Raw genomic sequence first — 10955 nt, 5'->3', positions numbered from 1 at the left:
TTCGGGTCCCTGTCTTATGTTTAAACCAAGGAAAAAGTTAATAGGACACATTGAGCTCATTTCAAACTTAGTTTCCATCAACTTTCTGAATTCAGCCGTTAAGCTGGGATTCGTGGAGCCAAAGATGATGTCATCAACGTAAATTTGAACTATCATAAGGTGGTTACCTTCCTTTTTGCGAAAGAAGGTTGGGTCAACCGAACCTTGTTTAAATTTAGACATCTTTAAAAATTTAGTAAGCGTTTCATACCAGGCTCTCGGAGCTTGTTTGAGACCATACACAGCTTTATCCAGAATATAGAAATGATTTGGATGCTTTTCATTCACGAACCCAGGAGGTTGCTCCACATACACAGTTTCTTCGAGTTCTCCATTGAGAAATGCACACTTGACGTCCATTTGGAAAACCTCAAAGTTTTTGTGAGCAGCATAGGCCAGAAATATTCTAACAGATTCTAGCCTAGCTACTGGAGCGAACGTTTCTTCGTAATCTATTCCTTCCTCCTGACAGTATCCTTTGACTACCAGACGAGCCTTGTTCCTTATGACATTACCTTCCTTGTCCATTTTGTTTCTAAAAACCCATTTAAGACCAACAACCGAAGCATCTAGAGGAGTTGGAATGAGGCGCCAGACTTTGTTCCTTTCAAACTCGTTCAGTTCGTCTTGCATTGCTTGAACCCAATCAGAGTGATCGAGGGCAGTGTTCACTGTCTTCGGTTCAACTTTTGATACGAATGAGTTAAACATACAAAAATCTACCTTTGAGAATAAGGATGTCTGTTTTGCCTTCAGTTGAGATCGGGTCAAAACCTTCTCAGATACATCACTAACTACTTGAGAGATAGGATGATCTCTGGTCCATTTGGTAAGAGGAGGGTAATTCGGGTCGAAGGTTGGATCTAGTTCAGCGTTGATCATCTCTTCAGGCTCAGATTGGCTATCGTCATCAAGCGTCATATCATCATGCTCCCCCTCAAATAATGAGTCTTGAGAAACATGAGGCTCAGGGTTTTGTTGTGGTGCTGGATTTTCAGGCGTTGAAGCACTTTCGTTTGGAGGGGCATCTTCGGTTGGAGAGGCACCTTCGGTTGGTGAAGGACCTTCGGTTGAAGTAGTAGAGCTTGGCTCCCCCTGGACTTGTGAGCTTGGCTCCCCCTCGACATGAGAACTTGGCTCCCCTTCGACTAAAGCAGTGTTGGTTGGAGATTCATCAGTGAGCGATTCTCCTTCATGCATTCTTTTCGCAGCATCTTCGACAATTTGCTTCATATGATCAATTTTGTTGTCAGCTGCACCTACTTCTGAGAGAGAAGCTTTTTCCGGTTTGGCAAAGAGTTCCAGAAAATTCTCGTACAAATTGACGATTGAGACTGTGACTTGGCCAGTTTGAGGAAATATTTCCCCGGCAGTGTCATCTATGGCCTGTAGCTTCTTGACATAGTTATCGTCGAAGGTCACATAGTATGTCTCTTCAATCCTTCTTGATCGTTTGTTTAGGACCCTGTACGCCTTGGATGTGAGTGAGTAACCCAGAAAGATTCCCTCGTCAGCTTTGACATCAAACTTGTTGCGGTGTTCTTTAGAGTTAAAGATGAAACACCTTGAGCCAAACACATGGAAAAATTTCACGTTGGGTTTTCTGTTATTTATTATCTCATATGGTGTGAGCTTGAATCGCTTATTGAGATAGGATCTGTTCTGTGTATAACAAGCAGCAGAAATAGCGTCAGCCCAAAAATAAAGAGGTAAGGAAGCGAAACTTAACATAGTTCGGGCAGCTTCACACAAGGATCGGTTTCGTCTTTCGACTATTCCGTTCTGTTGTGGTGTGTAGGGAGCTGAGAAATTATGACTAATTCCCTTTTCTGCAAGAAACTCTTCAAACTCCTTGTTCTTGAATTCGAGACCATTGTCGCTCCTGATGTTTCGAACGACCTTCTTGAGCTGGACTTCAATCTGCTTGATAAACACTTTCAGCTTTTGAGTCGCTTCAGATTTGAGCTTTAGAAAGAACACCCATGTAAATCGTGAGAAATCATCAACGATGACAAGAATATACTTGCTACCACCGATGCTTTCGATAGATGAAGGACCACACAAATCGATATGAAGCAATTCGAGTGGTTCAACAACTTTTGTGTTAATTACGGATGGGTGACTTTGACGACTCTGCTTTCCCATTTCGCATGCAGCACATAGATGCTCTCTGTCAAACTTGAGCAATGGAAGACCCCTAACATGACCTCCAGTGACAAGTCGGTTGATATCTTTGAAATTGAGATGAGAGAGTCTTCGGTGCCACAACCAGCTTTCGTCGGATTGACCTTTTGATAGCAGACATATGGCTGGGTTTCCTTTGATGGGTTTCATGTTCAGAGGAAACATTTCACCCTTTCGCTCTGACTTCAGAATGACTTTCTTTGTCTTTTTCTCTATGATTTCAGAACCTTCATCATCGAATGAAACTTTGAGACCTGTACCTCCAACAAGCTGAGATACACTGATGAGGTTGTGTTGAAGTCCTTCCACATAAGCCACCTTCCTTATTGTAAAGTCACCATTCGTTATCATCCCGTATCCCTTTATGGTGCCGAAAGAGTTATTTCCAAACTTAACGTTGCCACCGTTTGCAAGAGATCTGTATTCCCGGAGCTCCTCTTTCCTCCCTGTCATGTGACGCGAGCAGCCACTGTCGATGTACCATTCTTCGTCAAACTGCTCGTCACTCATAACCTGCAAAAATTAAGCAGATTTAGGAACCCAAAGTTTCTTGGGTCCATGTGAGCTTTTCATGGGAACGGGAATAGTAAGAGAGATGTCAACTAGATATGTTCGTTTTATTAGAGTTGTTTCATCTTTCTTTTTAATGGTAAAGACTTTTATTTTGTTAGGATTGGGTTTGTTTGTTTTGGACTCAGGTTTGGATTCATCGACCTTCTGCTTTCCCTTCTGTTCAGCTGATGAATGAGGTTTTTGAGAACCAACGGAATTAGCTTCAGAGCAAGATGGAGACGAATGGGTGGAAGTAGAAGAACGAGAAGAATTAGGAAGAGAGGATTTGGATGGAGATGTCTTCCTTGCTGATGACTCTAGGTGACCCTTTTGCTTTTGATCGTTGGTGGGGTTTACCTTCGAGTCTTGTTCTCTTTTGATTTCTGAGCCGAACCTCTGTGTTCGGTTGGAGTTGTTCTTGGAACCGAACCTTTGGTTTCGGTCGAAGTCCTTTTCAGAACCGAGCCCTTGCTTTCGGTTGGTGTTTTCTTGCGAACCGAACCTTGGCTTTCGGTTGGTATTTTCTTGCGAACCGAACCTTGGCTTTCGGTTGGTATTTTCTTGCGAACCGAACCTTGGCTTTCGGTTGGTATTTTCTTGCGAACTTTCAGGCTTTCTTACAAGATTGTTTTCATACTTCAGATTCTTGTCCTTGTGTGAATAGTATGCATTCTGGGAGTGCCAGAATTGTTTCCTTTCAGAAAGGTTTTTCCTGTATCTTTGGTTCCTCTCTATCTTCTTATCCCTCATCTGCTTAGGTTGATGATGAACGTTCGCTCTTGTTTTTGTTGTCACCTTGACTAGTTCCTTTTGAACTTCAGGAGTTTTTCTTTGAGCCGAGGGAGCAGATGGAATATCCGAAGAAGATTCAGTTTGCCCTGAGGAAGTGGAAGGAGTATCTGATGAAGTTTCACTTCGAGCTGTTGGTGTTGAAGGAATGTCTTCTTTTGCTGAACGATCATCCTCTTGAGGAATTTCTTTCGTACCACTGGTGCTTGGTTCACTGAAATTATCGGGCTTGTTCAAGGGTTCAGGTATGTATCTCCCTTTTCTCATCCAGGAGGTTCTTTCAGATAGGCCAACGGTTTCGTTTCCATTATCAATAGGAGCTTCCCAGAAGTACTCATCACAGCCATCAGCATTGTCTTCGTTAACAATAGCTGTAAGTTCAGCTGTTTGATGTTCGGTTACTCCAGTCACCTTGTATACCTGATTTGGAGTGGTCCTGACCTTTTGATACACAATAGCCTTTTCTACTAATTTCGGGGACTTTTGTTGGGACAGTCTAGCGAATTCCACAGAGTTTTCAGAAATAAGATTTTTGTGGTTTTCAGTTTCGCTTTTAACAAATTCTGAGCAGTCAACCGTATCCTCTACATAAATTTCACTCATGTTTTCGTCCTCGTTAAGCTCAGATGCATTTTCAACATCGATTTTGTTTTCTGAGCTTACATTGGCGTTTAGAGAGTCAAATTTTTGCATGGTTTCGGTTCTCAGTTTAAGTCGGTCATTTTCGTCCAAAAGATTTTTGAGCATGTCCTTGTGGTCTTTGGATTTAATGAAGGACTCGATTTTGTCCAGTCCATACATGTAAGTCGGATTGACATCATCAGACGATATCACACTCTCACATTTGTAGGCTTCGGCATCGATTTCATCCTCCTTAAATTCTAGGAAGGGTAAAATCATGCGATGGATCTTTTGGCCTATCTTACAATCCAAGTGAAGTTGAGTAATATTGGAATATAAACGTTTAGCTATTAAACAAAAAACATTTCGTTGTTTTAACAATTTCAAATTGTCTCTCTGCAAATAAATGTTTTCGTCTTTAACTTTAACTAATTCCGACTCTTTTAACTCAATCCACATTCGCCGCTCCTCACTCTTCGACGCCACCCTGCTTAATTGATCAGTCAGGTTAGAATTGGTGACTCGAGTTTGAGTTAAGCTACTATCTAAATGAGAAATTCTTGTATTAACATTTTTTAGTTCTTTCTCATATGAGGATGATGGTACTTTAGATGAAATAAAAACAGATTGTACCTTCTTTATCAGTTCATCGAGCTCATTGAACTGCTGGCTGAGTGGTTTGGCCATAAAGCACATATCCTCCTGCACCTTCGGTCCATTGCTTCCTCCATCGGTATTGTATCCCATCATTTGAGATACGTCAGTCACCATGAAGCATTTTCCACCACTGTTTTCCTCCTTAGCCACATACGCCTTTCCATGAGTAGGCTTCCTCACTTCTTCGTCTTCTGAGTCAGTAGACCAAACTTCAGTGCTACCGAACTCATCGTCATTAACTGAACCCTGCACAATAAGAGCATTAATAGAAGGGTTAGCGGTAGACTTCTTCTTTCTCAACTCATCCAATCTCTTCTGCAGCACAGCTTCCTCATCCTTTCCATCGTCCTTTTCAGCCATCTTCTTAAGAACACAGTCCTTAGCATAGTGGTTCTTGCCACCACAATAGAAACAGCTTACTCCGGAATCGCCATCTGCTTTCGTTTCCTTCTTGGGCTCCTCAGCTTTCGGTTCATTGTTCGCTTTTTTAGAGCTGTAACTCCCCTTCCAGTTTCGGTTTTTGTTGCTGGGGAATCTCTTCTTTATGAACCTCTTAGGATTGGACACCATCATGGCATAATCCTCAGTTGTGAGGTCATATTCTTCCAAGTTGAGCTCTTCATCCTCCATCACAGCTTTACTTTTAGATAGGAGGGCCAACGAACCAAGACTGGAGACAACATTCTTCTCTTGAACCACAATCTTCTCTTGGGACTTTAGAATACCCACCAATTTCGCCAAAGAATATGATTTAAACTGTTCATGGGCTTTGACTGTGGAAACAACTGCTCTCCATTCAGATCGCAATCCGTTCAGGAAAGTAACCTTTTGTTCGATGAGCTTCCTTTCGATGTCGTGTTTGATCATCTTGCTGAGAAGATGATTGAAGCGATCAAACGTCTTGGTCACAGTTTCTTCGGCCCCTTGCCTGAATTCACCAAATTCAGATAGAAGCAAGGTTTGGATAGAATGTTCAAGATCTTCGTCTATGGAATACAGTTCGCGAAGTCTATCCCACACTTCCTTCACCGTAGTGCATGAGCTGACCAGTCTGAATGTGTCGGACTGAAGGGCGAATCTGATCAACCTTAGCGCCTTAATATTGCACTGGAGTTTGTCTTTTTCATCTTGCGCAATATTCGTCACGTCCTTAAGCAGATCATTGTACTCTTTTTGCGTCTTAATGATTCTGGACGTCGTAGAATGAGAAAACGGTCCATTGATGATGGCTTCCCATATAAGATAACCATTGTCCTCCAATCCAATCACATAATCTTCGAAATGATGCGCCCATACTTCATAGTCATGGGTGTACAGGATTGGAATCTTTGTCGTCGAACCGATGCTGTTGGAAATATTAATAGGGTTTGATTGCGTTGCGTCCATAATGATCGTAAAAACCTGTTCAAAGATCAGACTTGTAATAAAGCAGATTAGGGCAAAACAGTAAATATTAAGATACGTCAATTAAGATGACGGCTCAATAAATATCAATGATTGCAGAAAAACCCTAATAGAAATCTTTTTCACAGAAAAGATGTGTATCGATTACACAGCCTCCTGCTCTGATACCAATTGATGGGATTAAAACAATTTTTAATCAATGAAGATCGATTAGATCTTGAACAAGTGTATGAATATGAAACAGTAAAAACGCAATAATAAGAACAAACATTTTGAATCAAACGAGTCGAATGATTAAATAAAATCCTTAGAAGAGCTCGATTAAGAACATCAACTGTAAAAGATTCTAGAGATTATCGAAATAGCGATTGATCAAGAGTATTATATTTTTCTGTAATCGTTCTTGTAATCTTCGAATCCTTTACAGTTGATGTTCTTAATCGAGCTCTTCTAAGGATTTTATTTAATCATTCGACTCGTTTGATTCAAACTGTTTGTTCTTATTATTGCGTTTTTACTGTTTCATATTCATACACTTGTTCAAGATCTAATCGATCTTCATTGATTAAAAATTGTTTTAATCCCATCAATAACGTCACTCTTCAATCCGCTCCGATGTATTATACTCGAACCATAGCATCACTCCTCAACCCGCTCCGATGTATGGTACTCGAACCATAAGGTCACTCTTCAATCCGCTCCGATGTATGGTACTCGAACCATAGCATCACTCCTCAACCCGCTCCGATGTATGGTACTCGAACCATAACATCACTTCTCAGTCCGCTCCGATGTATGGTACTCGAACCATAACATCACTCCTCAATCCGCTCCGACGTATGGTACTCGAACCATAACATCACTTCTCAGTCCGCTCCGATGTATGGTACTCGAACCATAACATCACTCCTCAATCCGCTCCGATGTATGGTACTCGAACCATAACATCACTCCTCAATCCACTCCTTAGGACCTTTAGAATACTCCCTGTATCAAGTATGGGTCCTCTGTTTTCAGTAGTACGGGCCCATACTACCTGCCACATCTACCCATACTTTCCACACGGACCATCCTAGAGCTCCTAAGTAGCTGCTCGACCTGCTCTTTCACCAATCCCATCGCGCGTGCTCGCTCCCCAGTGAAATCCTTTACTCTACCAACGCACTCATCTGGCTAGGTTTACTCCCTAGGCTTCCGTTGTCCTCCCACTTCTTTGCTATCAGCTGCTGAAGAGCTCCTAATGATGCCAGCCATCTACCTCCTGAATATCGTCATACTCACTTGGTAGCTGACTCCCATCATCAAGAGTTCCACAAAGCACAAAGCAAGCAGCATTCGAGCATCGAAGAATACATAGGACTCCCTCTCTGTGATAACTCCACCTTCTCGGCTCATCCTCGGAAGTACCACTGAACTCTGTAACTCCACCCCTCATGGGTTCTAACTGGATACTCTCACTCATCACATACTCAAAAGCATAACACATATAACAACAAATCCTAGGCTAAGGCATCACAAATCAGGCCACTCTAGTCCTAAGATATGAAATACCTAGCCTGTCTCTAGCATGCAATAATATCTCATAAAGTGCATCATAAATATCTCATAACACAAAAGTAAGGGTATTCTGGGAAATCACCGTTCGGGCTCTGGCTGATTGTACACACTGCTCTTTCTTACTTTCTCTTTGAACTCTTATTCACTTTTAGAAAACTATTTATTTGAAAACTTTTCTTACTTCCTCAGTTTGAGTCCAGATTTACCCGAAGGCGCATCCGAATCCCTTAAACCAAGGCTCTGATACCAACTTGTAACACCGTAAATTTCAAAACATTTTCGTTTAAGATAATCATTTTATTCTTAAATATACTTGTTTAAAAATCTCATTCATAATCGAATTACAAAACGGAACTATATAGAAAACCAGGATCCTCCAAATCATGACTTCTTCTCTGGTGTGTACAATCAAGCCGGTGCCGTCCCGTGATACTGAAAGAAACCTGAAACAACATAACACAAACACTGTAAGCACGAAGCTTAGTGAGTTCCCCAAAATACCACACATATAACACATATAAGCCACTCGAGGCTATAACTCTATGGGTCCGTGCACCCAACTCTATGAACCCTCAGGTTCTAACTCTAGGAACCCTTCGGTTCCAACTCTGCAAACAGGCACAGCATAAATCACATAGAAATAATGCAGTACAACACATATCATACATATCATACAAATACTCTGTCACATAACTCTGGTTACATACTCAAGGTAAAGTATAGTGAGAAGACTCACCTCGCGTGTCTCGATATCTCACAACCCTAGGAATCCCTCGTGCCCGATTCTCCGAGCTATAATCCTCCTATAACATCATATGTCCCTAGTTAACACTTTATATCTCTAATGTTGACTATCCCTAAGAAGTCAACACAGGTCTACTCTGGTCAACGGTCAACGGTCAACTTTGACCGGACTTGGCGAGCGCTAGGGCAACTCGGCGATTCTAGACGTTCTAACCAATTCTCTAAGATTCCCTTTCTACATGTCGAGTATCCCCCCTGACTCGACGAGTTCCTCCTGGAAGAATCGCGGGGCCACCCCGACTCAACTCGCCGAGTCTGAAGAACAACTCGGCGAGTCCCAGTTCGACTCAGACCACCTGCTAACCCTCTCTAACTCGCCCTGACTCACCGATCCAACCCATAACCCGGACAAGACCATTCTAAGGCAATCTTCAAGCTACTCGCCGAGTCTGTTCATCGGACTCGGCGAGTCCATGCCATGCAACCACTCAAACTGCTTTCTAAGGTCAGATCTGCTCCGTCAATTCATAGGTCTGGCCTTCCTAGACTGGTTCATCACGTAAAGTCCTTATTTCGGTGCTCGTAATACACCCCATGACTCATAATTGACGTTTTGACCTAAGGCATAAGGATTCCAATCCAAAACTTCCATTGATTCCCGAAAAGCTCAGGCATGGGACACTCTGGACTTCCAAGGGTCCCAATATAGGGTTCCAATCGCATGGGGGACTAAGGAAACACTCAATCTAGCCACAAAAGGGTTCAATAAACCCTAAATCCATATACACATCAACATAGAAGGGAACAACTCGAAAATATTACCTGAATAACGTTGCTCTGTGTCGCCACTCTCAGAATATAGCTTCTCCTGTTGTTCCCTTAACCAAGTCTCCTCCTCCTTGCAAAATAACACTTCCAAGATCAATAATGGTCTTCTACCTTGCTCCAGATGCTCACAATCGAATTAGGGTTTCACTCAAAGGGCTGGGGTGAACAATGACGGCCATAAGGCCCCTTATATATGTCCCAAACCTGGAAAGTTAGGGTTTCAGTCGCGAACCCGCGACCAGATCCGCGATCCTACTCGGCGAGTCTGAGCTCCAACTCGCCGAGTCCCCTCTTAAAATACCCAAAATCATAAATATAACACTACCTGGAATTCCGGGATGTTACAACAAGGACTAGGTATGATGGAATCAGAGTCAGTACCAAAAACACCTTCTCAAAACTAAAAGTAGGAAGCAAAATGAACCGAACGTTTGGTCTATTTCGGGTTCGGTTCACATGAGGACGGAAATGAACCGAGCGCTCGGGTTCGGTCCCATTGCACTTGTTTTCGCTTATCTCAAAAAGGTAGTTTCTTTGATTGTAAACTTTTGTACAATTGTTTTCCAAAATTTTTTTATTCCAAAATTTTTTTTTGGAACCGAAATGAACTGAGCGTTCGGTCCATTTCGGGTTTGGTTCCAAAATTTGTTTTGTTTGGTTTGTTTTCACTTTACTTTTCTCTTTACCAAATTCTCAAAAACTCCAAAAATATTTTCTTTTTCTTTTTGTATTCATCGTTTATGGATTATCGATGGGGCAGGTATCATTCTCACATTTTTTAATAGTTAAGTGTCCCTAGAAGCATGCTGCTGCATGTTGTCCAAAGCCTCAACTGATTCTGAATAAAGCCTTACTGACTTGGTATCTACAAACCTTGTCTTCCTAATTAGGCTACCACATTTATTCTAATAATGAGCTACCTTACTCTCTTCTCATATGAGATAAGAGTTTTCTGCTTGGTCACTATTGTTATAGCAGAGGTACTTTGGTTTCTTTACACCATCTCAAATATGTTTCTCCATCATACTCGCTTCATACAAGTAACCCTTGAGACTCTCAGAAATTACCACTGAGGTTTATGGTTACACAATCTCTGTGCTAATTATGATCTTAGCTTCGTGTCACTACGTGCTAAGTGAAACCCATAATTCAATACCTACTATGCATTGACGGTGAACAATTAAATTTGCTCTAGTTTTCAATCATGAATTAACGAATCCACCCAAGTGTTTGTACCATGAAATCTCTAATTTTCTCTTTGTGTGATTCTTATGAAATTGTTACATACCTTAGAATCCAGTTTTTTATTTTCTTGAGATTTCACATCTAGTATTTCCAACGAATCACTATCACATCATCCAAACCTACTTGTTCAATAGACCACATTGGTCTCACAAGTTCTTCAGTTGATTTCTGTCTTATGTTAAGATCAGGAATTATGAACTGAAGCGAAAGCCTCCAAATAAGCCTTATTAAAAGATGCCTTTCAACACTTCTTAAAAAGTGATTGATCGTAATTCAACAGGAAACCACACAAACACTTTAAAGTCTCTCTTGACTTTGAAGGAAGAGATTCGTGC

This window comes from Lactuca serriola, chromosome 1, assembly GCF_051521515.1.
Source record: "Lactuca serriola cultivar US96UC23 chromosome 1, Lser_US96UC23_V15, whole genome shotgun sequence".
Lineage (NCBI taxonomy): Eukaryota > Viridiplantae > Streptophyta > Magnoliopsida > Asterales > Asteraceae > Lactuca > Lactuca serriola.
The sequence above is the reverse complement of the archived record's forward strand: the minus strand, read 5'-3'. Positions refer to the sequence as shown.